General features: G+C 36.0%; 2 long non-coding RNA genes across 6 annotated transcripts; one reads left to right on the top strand and one right to left on the bottom strand.

The window, feature by feature from the left end:
- Nucleotides 1–2,021: 2,021 nt before the first annotated feature.
- LOC130687375 (uncharacterized) lies at nt 2,022–4,026 on the bottom strand. Of its 2 annotated transcripts, XR_009000133.2 has the most exons (5): nt 3,900–4,026; nt 3,580–3,795; nt 3,337–3,521; nt 3,066–3,284; nt 2,022–2,209 (listed from the first exon to the last, which is right to left on the bottom strand). It is a non-coding gene; the product is annotated as an uncharacterized LOC130687375 (long non-coding RNA). The 2 variants fall into 2 exon arrangements; XR_009421409.1 differs by having other exon boundaries at nt 2,023–2,209; nt 3,066–3,521.
- Nucleotides 4,027–4,096: 70 nt separating this feature from the next.
- LOC130687366 (uncharacterized) lies at nt 4,097–6,350 on the top strand. Of its 4 annotated transcripts, none has more exons than XR_009421387.1 (6): nt 4,097–4,339; nt 4,444–4,588; nt 4,647–5,101; nt 5,171–5,373; nt 5,432–5,896; nt 5,966–6,350. It is a non-coding gene; the product is annotated as an uncharacterized LOC130687366 (long non-coding RNA). The 4 variants fall into 4 exon arrangements; XR_009000132.2 differs by having other exon boundaries at nt 4,099–4,588; nt 4,647–4,831; nt 4,889–5,101; nt 5,966–6,349; XR_009000128.2 differs by having other exon boundaries at nt 4,100–4,588; nt 4,647–4,831; nt 4,884–5,101; nt 5,966–6,348.
- Nucleotides 6,351–9,169: the final 2,819 nt, after the last annotated feature.

Genomic DNA, 9,169 nt, shown 5'->3' with positions numbered 1-9,169 from the left:
CTCCAGGATAATCTATGGGACCTTAAGAATGTCGTCACATTTAACTTCAGTAAAAAAAGAGACATTGCATATTCCTCGATAGTAAAAAAAGCATACGACTTTGTGTGGGTAGCCGGGTTGGTTTCTAAGATCTGCAAGGTACGGATAACGGGACATATCCTGAAATGACTCAATTTTCTGCTGCAGCGGTAGGTCTTGGTCAAATTAGATGAAACACTACCTACCGACCAAAAAATTTCTGTCGGGGTCCCTCAAGGGGCAGTGATTAAATCTGCCAATACTTATGCATCCACCGTAAAGCTCTGACAAACACACCAGGCTAAAAATACGAACTCTGGTGTTAAAATTCATTTTGAAAACCGCCCTCCACAAACGCTGTTAAACTAACATAAAAAACAATTAACTAAACGCATTTCATCAGTTAAATCACCGGTGATAGTTTTGGTTTCTTTCAATAAACCATTCCCGATACGGCAACGCCATACGAGAGGCACCGAAAACAACTAAATTAATCGGTAAGTCTGACCACAACCTGTTGCCTGAAAGAAACTGCTTACATTAATAACGAAGAACTCTATTTTGCAAATCGAATGTTTTCGATTACTAAAGGTTAGAGTCGTCCTTACAAGCCTAGAGTTCTTGTGATTTTGCACCAAATGCCTGATAGATGGTTGAACTAAATGAACTTTTTGGCGACAATATGCAAGGGGGGTTGGGGAGGTTGAAATAAAAAAGTTGAACTTTTTGCCGTCGAAATTAACTGTGCTCTGTACGATTGGCGGAGAAAAAGGCCCAGACGAAAAAGGCCCAGACGAAAAAGGCCCGCGAAAAAGGCCCATACGAAAAAGGCCCACACGAAAAAGGCCCACCTTTTTCCGAATTGAAAAGTGGGCCTTTTTCTCCATTGGACTGGGCCTTTTTCTCCGTTAAATTTCCAAATTCCTACAATCTTTAACATGTTTCCAAAAAATATTTCCCACCTCCTATTCCGTGGAAGTTGGAATGTACAAAGGTTGCTGAAACCGTGACTTTCAATAAGGTTTGCCGATGAAACAATGTTAGCGTTTGTAAGCTAGGTAATTTATATTTTTTTATTCGGTAGCAATCTGATTTTGAATTATGTTAGTATATATCTATTGCTAATATCCCGTTAAATAAAGTTCATTTTTCACAATTTTTGTTTATTGAACTACTATAGCTGCTTTAAATATAATATAAGAAATACATGTTTTTCGCACTTATCGTGTGAAATTTATATAGTAGTTTTGAAAGTAAAAAAAAAGAATATTATAATTCAATATTGATTCTCATACCATTTATTTCCTTATCACATTTTCAATTCTTCACACAATTACAAAGAGCCAAATTAATGTATTAAAATCATAACCTACTGCTATAACTATGCCAGCTAGGCGGTGACTGCTGACTGGGATTGGAGCGCTTTTCACCCAAGCAATAAATATTTCGAGCAAAACAGGAATATTTGATTTGCCTAGGAACGTCTATGAGTAAAACTTAAATAGTTAATGCATTGCTTTTGTTACAGAGCAACCTTTTGTTAAAGAATAACGTCACCTTTAGTACGAGAGAACCATCTACGTCTCTGGTAAGAACGCGCGCTTTTCCAGCAATTATAAATGTTTTTTTACGTTCTTCGTGTCTTGTTTTCCCTTATGCACATTTTCTAGCATCTATTGGTTACCTTATTACACACACATACTACAGTGAAATATAAGGAAGCTTTGCACTTGACGTTATCAAAGCTACTAACAATTACAAATCCATTGTAATTATTTTATACCATGAAGAACTTTTTTTATGGGAGTCTGTTATTAGTGAAGACACTAAACCTTTTAAAATGAATCTAAGATTTTGTTTCTTTAAATTTTCCACGGTCATGGAAAGCATGCTAGTGTATTGTTATAAAAAACTATCACGACATGGCTTGCACATGAAAGAACACGAGTTTAGCTCGTCCATGAGACAGTATCATTATTTCATACGATAAATTTGCCTGTTTTTCTTTGGTTTATTCACTTAATGTTCTTTCTTTTCAGTTTGATTTTTCTTAATGTTGGTTTGTCTTTTTTTCTGTAGTTATTGTTTTCTCTTTTCCTTTTCTTCGTTTCGTTCAGCGCAATTTATGTTACTTTCTGATTTGATCTCGTTCATTAATTGATTTGGCAAGCAATTCCACATAGTCTTTTACCTATTGCAATACAGAAAGGTTAAAAGTTTTGAAGATCTTACAAATATTTTTGTCAAATTGAAAGTTTACCTGAAAACCTTCAGCTATTTGCAGAGCACCATTTCATGCCTGTTTCTCTTCAATACTTCTTGCATTTGAACTTCAGCTTGGCCTACCAAGATTTTCATTTTTGGTTTAAGTTTTATTTTCTTTCATTTTAATCGTTGCCACTTCTGGATCTGAAGTGGTCTTTTTCAGAATGGGTGAGGAATTAGATAGTTCTCCAAAATCACATTTGCTGGGAACTAGGCAGCCTTCACTGTTAAAAATTGGTGTTGGCAGTGTACTTGCTGGTCTTGGTTTAGGAATTTCTGTTTTAACAAACTCTGAAAGACCAGAGGTTGATGACACAGAAGCTGCCTTGGTGGCTCAAGCATGTTTGGCAATTCAGGACCTCTTCTTCTTACTTTTTCTTTTTAATTTCTTGTTCATTCCCTCTAACTTCCGTTTAAGTTTGACTTTCGTTGTCTTATCAGACAATTCCAGCTTTTTCCCTGAAAATCAATGGAATAAACTGGCTGGTCTTCCTTAAATGTAAATGTTAACACATACCTGTTAAGTGTGAGGTGTTCATTCGGTTTATGTTCTTTCTTTTCAGTTTTCTTTTTCTTAATGTTTGCTTTTCTCGTTTTCTCTTGTTATTCCTTTCTCTTTTCCTATTCTTCGATGCGTTCAGCCAACTTCTTTTTACTATCTGATTTGATTTCATCTTGTTTCATAATAGATTTAGCAAGCAATTCCACATGGTTTTTTACCTATTGCAATACAGAAAGGTTAAAATTATTTAAAATCTTACATTGTCAAATTGAAAGTTTACCTGAAAACCTTCAGCTCTTTGCAGAGCACCTTTTCACGCCTGTTTCTCTTCAATACTTCTCGCATTCAACTTCAGTTTGGCCATCCAAGATTTTCACTTTGGCTTTGAGTTTTTTTTTTTATCGTTGCCACTTTTGAATCTAAAGTGGTCTTGTTCAGAATGGGTGAGGGATAAGATAGTTCTCCTAAATCAAATTAGCTGAATACTAGGCAGCCTTCACTGTTGAAAATTTGTGTTAGCAGTGTACTTGTTGGTCTTGGTTCAGGAATACCTGTTTTGACAAACTCTGTGGGATCAGAGGTTGATGACACTGATGCTGCCTCGGTGGCTTGTGCAAGTTTAGCAATTCAGGACCACTTCTTGTTATTTTTCTTTTTTAATTTCTTCTTCTTCTATTTTTCTAATTTCTTTTAAGTTTGGTTTTCATTGTCCTATTAGACAAATCCAGCCTTTTCCCTGAAAATAGATGGAATAAGCTGGCCAGTCTTCCTTAAACGTAAAGATTAACACATACCTGTTAAGTGTGAGGTGTTAGCTGCTAGACATTCTTCTTGTTCAACACCAACCTTATTGCTATTGAGATCGTCAACTGTAGATACACTTTCAGTTGGAATGTTGATCAATAAGCTAGCAATGAAAAACTCTTCAGGAGAGAGTTGCTTTTTAAGAGCGACGATGTCAATGGACCCTCGCGTTTTATAAGGCTCTTGATTTTTAGGGTCCTCATTTCCTACAAATTTTGTTTAGACGTCACTTTCAAGTTCTTGTTTTCTCTTTTTCTATTTACAAAAACTGCCTCTCATATTATAACCTTTAAACTTTATTATTATTTACCTTGATCTCTCAACATTATCACTGATCACTCCATAGATCAAACTATACGAAACAATAAGTCTATTGTTATTTTCTTTAGGGAACGGCATTTTGAAGCCAAATCTAGCGTCAGGACGCCACAAACAATTGCGGACTGTGGAAAGCTGTTATTAAAACTTTTAGCTAAAGCTTTATTAAATTCAACAAAATTTAGTTCCTTTGTTATTGTTCTATTATTATAATTCATTATTATTGTTATACAAAGGAACTAAATTTTGTTGAATTTGTAATAAAAGAATTAAAAATTTTTAAAATTTTATGTTAAAAACCGTCCGCCATTGTTTGTGGCGTCCTGACGCTAGATTTGACTTGAAAATGCCGTTCCCTGAAGAAAATAACAATAGACTTGTTTCGTATAGTTTGATCTATGGAGTGATCAGTGATAATGTTGAGAAATCAAGGTATATAATAATAAAGTTTAAAGGTTATAATATGAGAGGCAGTTTTTGTAAATGGAAAAAGAGAAAACAAGAACTTGAAAGTGTCGTCTAAACAAAATTTATAGGAAATGAGGACCCAAAAAATCATGATTTCTAGCTTATTGACCAACATTCCAATTGAAAGTGTATCTACAGTTGACGATCTCAATAGCAATAAGGTTGGTGTTGAACAGGAAGAATGTCTAGCAGCTAACACCTCACACTTAACAGGTATGTGTTAATCTTTACGTTTAAGGAAGACTGGCCAGCTTATTCCATCTATTTTCAGGGAAAAGGCTGGATTTGTCTGATAGAACAATGAAAACCAAACTTAAAAGAAGTTAGAAAAATTGAAAAAGAAGAAATTAAAAAAGAAAAATAACAAGAAGTGGTCCTGAATTGCCCAACTTGCACAAGCCACCGAGGCAGCATCAGTGTCATCAACCTCTGATCCCACAGAGTTTGTCAAAACAGGTATTCCTGAACCAAGACCAACAAGTACACCGCTAACACCAATTTTCAACAGCGAAGGCTGCCTAGTATTCAGCAAATTTGATTTAGGAGAACTATCTAATCCCTCACCCATTCTGAACAAGAACACTTTAGATTGAAAAGTAGCAACGATAAAAAAAAACTTAAAGCCAAAGTGAAAATCTTGGATAGCCAAGCTGAAGTTGGAATGTGAGAAGTATTGAAGAGAAACAGGCATGAAAAGGTGCTTTGCAAAGAGCTGAAGGTTTTCAGGTAACCTTTCAATTTGACATACATATTTGTAAGATCTTAAATAATTTTAACCTTTCTGTATTGCAATAGGTAAAAAACAATGTGGAATGGCTTGCTAAATCTATTATGAAACAAGATGAAATCAAATCAGATAGTAAAAAGAAGTTGGCTGAACGCATCGAAGAATAGGAAAAGAGAAAGGAATAACAACAGAAAACGAGAAAAGCCAACATTAAGAAAAAGAAAACTGAGAAGAAAGAACATAAACTGAATGAACGCCTCACACTTAACAGGTATGTGTTAACATTTACATTTAAGGAAGACCGGCCAGTTTATTCCATTGATTTTCAGAGGAAAAGCTGGAATTGTCTGATAAGACAACGAAAATCCAATTTAAACGGAAGTTAGAGGGAATGAAGAAGAAATTAAAAAGAAAAAGTAAGAAGAAGAGGTCCTGAATTGCCAAACATACTCGAGCCACCAAGGCAGTATCTGTGTCATCAACCTCTGGTCTTTCAGAGTTTGTTAAAACAGAAATTCCTGAACCAAGACTAGCAAGTACACTGGCAACACCAATTTTTAACAGTGAAGGCTGCCTAGTTTCCAGCAAATTTGATTTTGGAGAACTATCTAATTCCTCACCCATTCTGAAAAAGACCACTTTATATCCAGAAGTGGCAACGATTAAAATGAAAGAAAATAAAACTTAAACCAAAAATGAATATCTTGGTAGGCCAAGCTGAAGCTGAGAATGCAAGAAGCATTGAAGAGAAACAGGCATGAAATGGTGCTCTGCAAATAGCTGAAGGTTTTCAGGTAAACTTTCAATTTGACAAAAATATTTGTAAGATCTTCAAAACTTTTAACCTTTCTGTATTGCAATAGGTAAAAGACTATGTGGAATTGCTTGCCAAATCAATTAATGAACGAGATCAAATCAGAAAGTAACATAAATTGCGCTGAACGAATCGAAGAAAAGGAAAAGAGAAAGGAATAACAACAGAAAAAGAGAAAAGCCAACATTAAGAAAAATAAAACTGAAAAGAAAGAACATAAAGTGAATAAACTAAAGAAAAAAGGCAAATTTACCGTATGAAAGACTGATACTGACTCATGGATGAGCTAAACTCTTGTTCTTTCATGTGCAGCCATGTCGTGATAGTTTTATAGAAAAATACACTGGCATGCCTTCCATGATCGTGGAAAATTTGAAGAAAAAATATCTTAGATTCATTTAAAAAGGTTTAGTGTCTTCACTAATAACAGACTCTCATTTTAAAAAAAAGTCCGTCATGGTAGAAAATTGATTTGTCATTATTAGTAGCTTTGTTAACGTAAAGTGTAAAGCTTCCTTATATCTCAATGTATTATGTGATGTGTAATTAGGTTATCAATAGCTGCTTGAAAATGTGCAAAAGGTGAAAACAGGACACGAAGAACGAACAGAATCATTTATAGCAGTAGGTTATGATTTTAATATATTTATTGGGCTCTTTGTAATTGTTAAAAGAATTGAAAATGTATAAGGAATAAATGGTATTAGAATCAATATTGAATTACATAATCTTTGTTTTGGTCCTTGCCTCAGACGATAATTTAAGTTTGTAATATTATTCCTATAAACATTATTTATCAAATGTTAATGATAATAAACTAGTCTTCGTGGTAACATATATTTTTGTTCCCAGCAACCACAAAAGCCCCGCGGAACTCATTCAGTTTCCGTATTCCCAACGAATCAGTGGTGTTTACCTATGGCATAAGTATCGACAAAAAGAAGCTATATGGGAGATGGACTGGGGGTTGGGGGAATAATGAAAGAGGGTGGACAGAACAAGGCTAAGTGCGAAAAACATTTATTTTTTGTATTATATTTAAAAAAGCGATGGTAGTTCAATAAACAAAAATTGTGAAAAATGAACTTTATTAAACGGGATATTAGCAATATATCAATACTAATATAATCCGAAATTAGATTGCAACCGAATAAATAATCAAAGATTAACTAGCGTACAAACGCTAACATTGTTTGATCTCTGCAAACCTTAAAGAAAATCACGGTTTCAGCAACCTTTGTACATTCCAAATTCCACGGAATAGGAGGTGGGAAATACAATTTTCGAAACAAACATAAAGTTTGTAAGAACATGGAAATTGAGCGGAGAAAAAGGCCCAGTCCAATGGAGAAAAAGGCCCACTTTTGAATTTGGAAAAAAGTGGGCCTTTTTCGTATGGGCCTTTTTCGTCTGGGCCTTTTTCGCGGGCCTTTTTCGTCTGGGCCTTTTTCGTCTGGGCCTTTTTCTCCGACCTCCCTCTGTACCAAAGTTAACCTGCAGTTCAACTTCAACCTCTGTTTTCCTCCATTATTTTATTGGACTATCATTAAATAACTATTTTATAGTCTACTTTAACTAAAATTTGAAGAAAAAAGGTTAACAAAAGGTTGACTCCCAAATTCACCCTAAGGCCGTTGACGTAGTTAACTGAATAGTTGATCCGACCAAACCATTACAGATCGTTGACTTTTCTTACAGTGTAAGATTTTAAGTATTTTTCAATAATGAGCAAGTGGAAATTTCGGGTGGAATAAACAATACAGAAATGAAGCATAAAAAACTTGTAACACAAATAAGGAGCGGATAATGATTCATAAATGCCTTGGATGGATGGATGGTATCGGAAAGTCCGATGTCCGAACCCGATGACAGATAAGAAGTAGTAAGGGGGACCGGGAAAGACATAGGTGGAAACTGAGTTATTAAGCCAGAGGACCAACAATCGGAAAGCCGAGTTTCTTATAATTCTTTCTTTAATATTTCTTTTGATATTAAAATTAATTTAGTGCTTTTACAACGATTGAAACCGTTAGAATTTTCGTCCTGAATGGATTCTCTTGGATCTTCTTGAATAATCTCAATGGAGTTCAAGCATACAACCTAATTACTCGCAACACTGGCATTCTAGTCACTAGAGAGAGAGACTAAAACTTTGGGCTACAGGTCCATAAACTTTTGGATCGTAGTTCCCGTATTCTTAAAGCGAAGTTGATGCCATGACCAGCGGTCCCCTTGATAAGCCATGATGCGTTCAACCGCTTGCGAATGTAACGGTTTCGGTTTTTCGCAAAATCTTGAAACTTGATTTAGGGCGAATACAATGTCAGGTCTCGTGCATATCATAGCGTACATCAAACATCCGATTGCCTCTCTATACGGTACAGTTTGAAAATCTTCGGTGTCATCATTTGGATTTGCAGTGAGACTTGAGAAAGGATCAGCTAGGGTTGGCGATCGACGATCGACATCACTCATTCCAAAGCCCTTGAGGACTTTTTCAATGTAGTGTTTTTGTGACAAATGGAGGAGCCTTTTCTTTCTCTCTCTAGTTTTCTCAATTCCGATAAAGCACTTGGGTTGACTGTTGGTGATTTCAAAACGTTCGTGTGGTGAAAGACAGGATTTCTCGGATTTTCGCTTCACTCTTTTCAACAAAGTAACCCGTCGTCCACCCATATAGCAGGTATGGCAATGATCTTTCCATCGTTGAGCAAATAGACACAGGTATCGGAAGTGCTTCGAGGGAAGCCAGCACCAACTAAGAGATCGTGGAATTTTTTGTACCCAGCAAATGATGCCTGTTTCAGGCCGTAAAGGCTTCCCCTTAACAGACACACCTTATGTTCTTGACCCCTCTCAACGAAACCTTCTGGTTGCTCCATATAGCTAAATTCTTTGATTTCGCCATGGAGGAACGCCGTCTTGACGTCTAGTTTGCAAAGTAATATTCGGACGCCGATATGGCTCGAACTGACTCATATCTCACCACCGGCCAATAGGTTTCTTCAAAATCCAGGCCTTTGACCTGAGAATATCCCTTCCCCACCAGTCTTGCCTTGTAGCGATAAGTCTTCCCCTTACTATACTTGATCTTGTAGACCCATCGACATTTTATAGTTCTTCGATCGTCAGGTAGTATCCAAGTGAGAATCCAAGTGGAAGTCTTGGTGAGAGAGTCAATCTCCTCTTGCATTGCATCAAGCCGCTTTGCCTTTTCTGGAGAATTAATAGTTTCCGAAAAATTGTTTAGTTC

This window comes from Daphnia carinata, chromosome 7 (assembly GCF_022539665.2).
Source record: "Daphnia carinata strain CSIRO-1 chromosome 7, CSIRO_AGI_Dcar_HiC_V3, whole genome shotgun sequence".
NCBI lineage: Eukaryota > Metazoa > Arthropoda > Branchiopoda > Diplostraca > Daphniidae > Daphnia > Daphnia carinata.
This window is presented reverse-complemented; position numbering and strand designations above follow the sequence as displayed.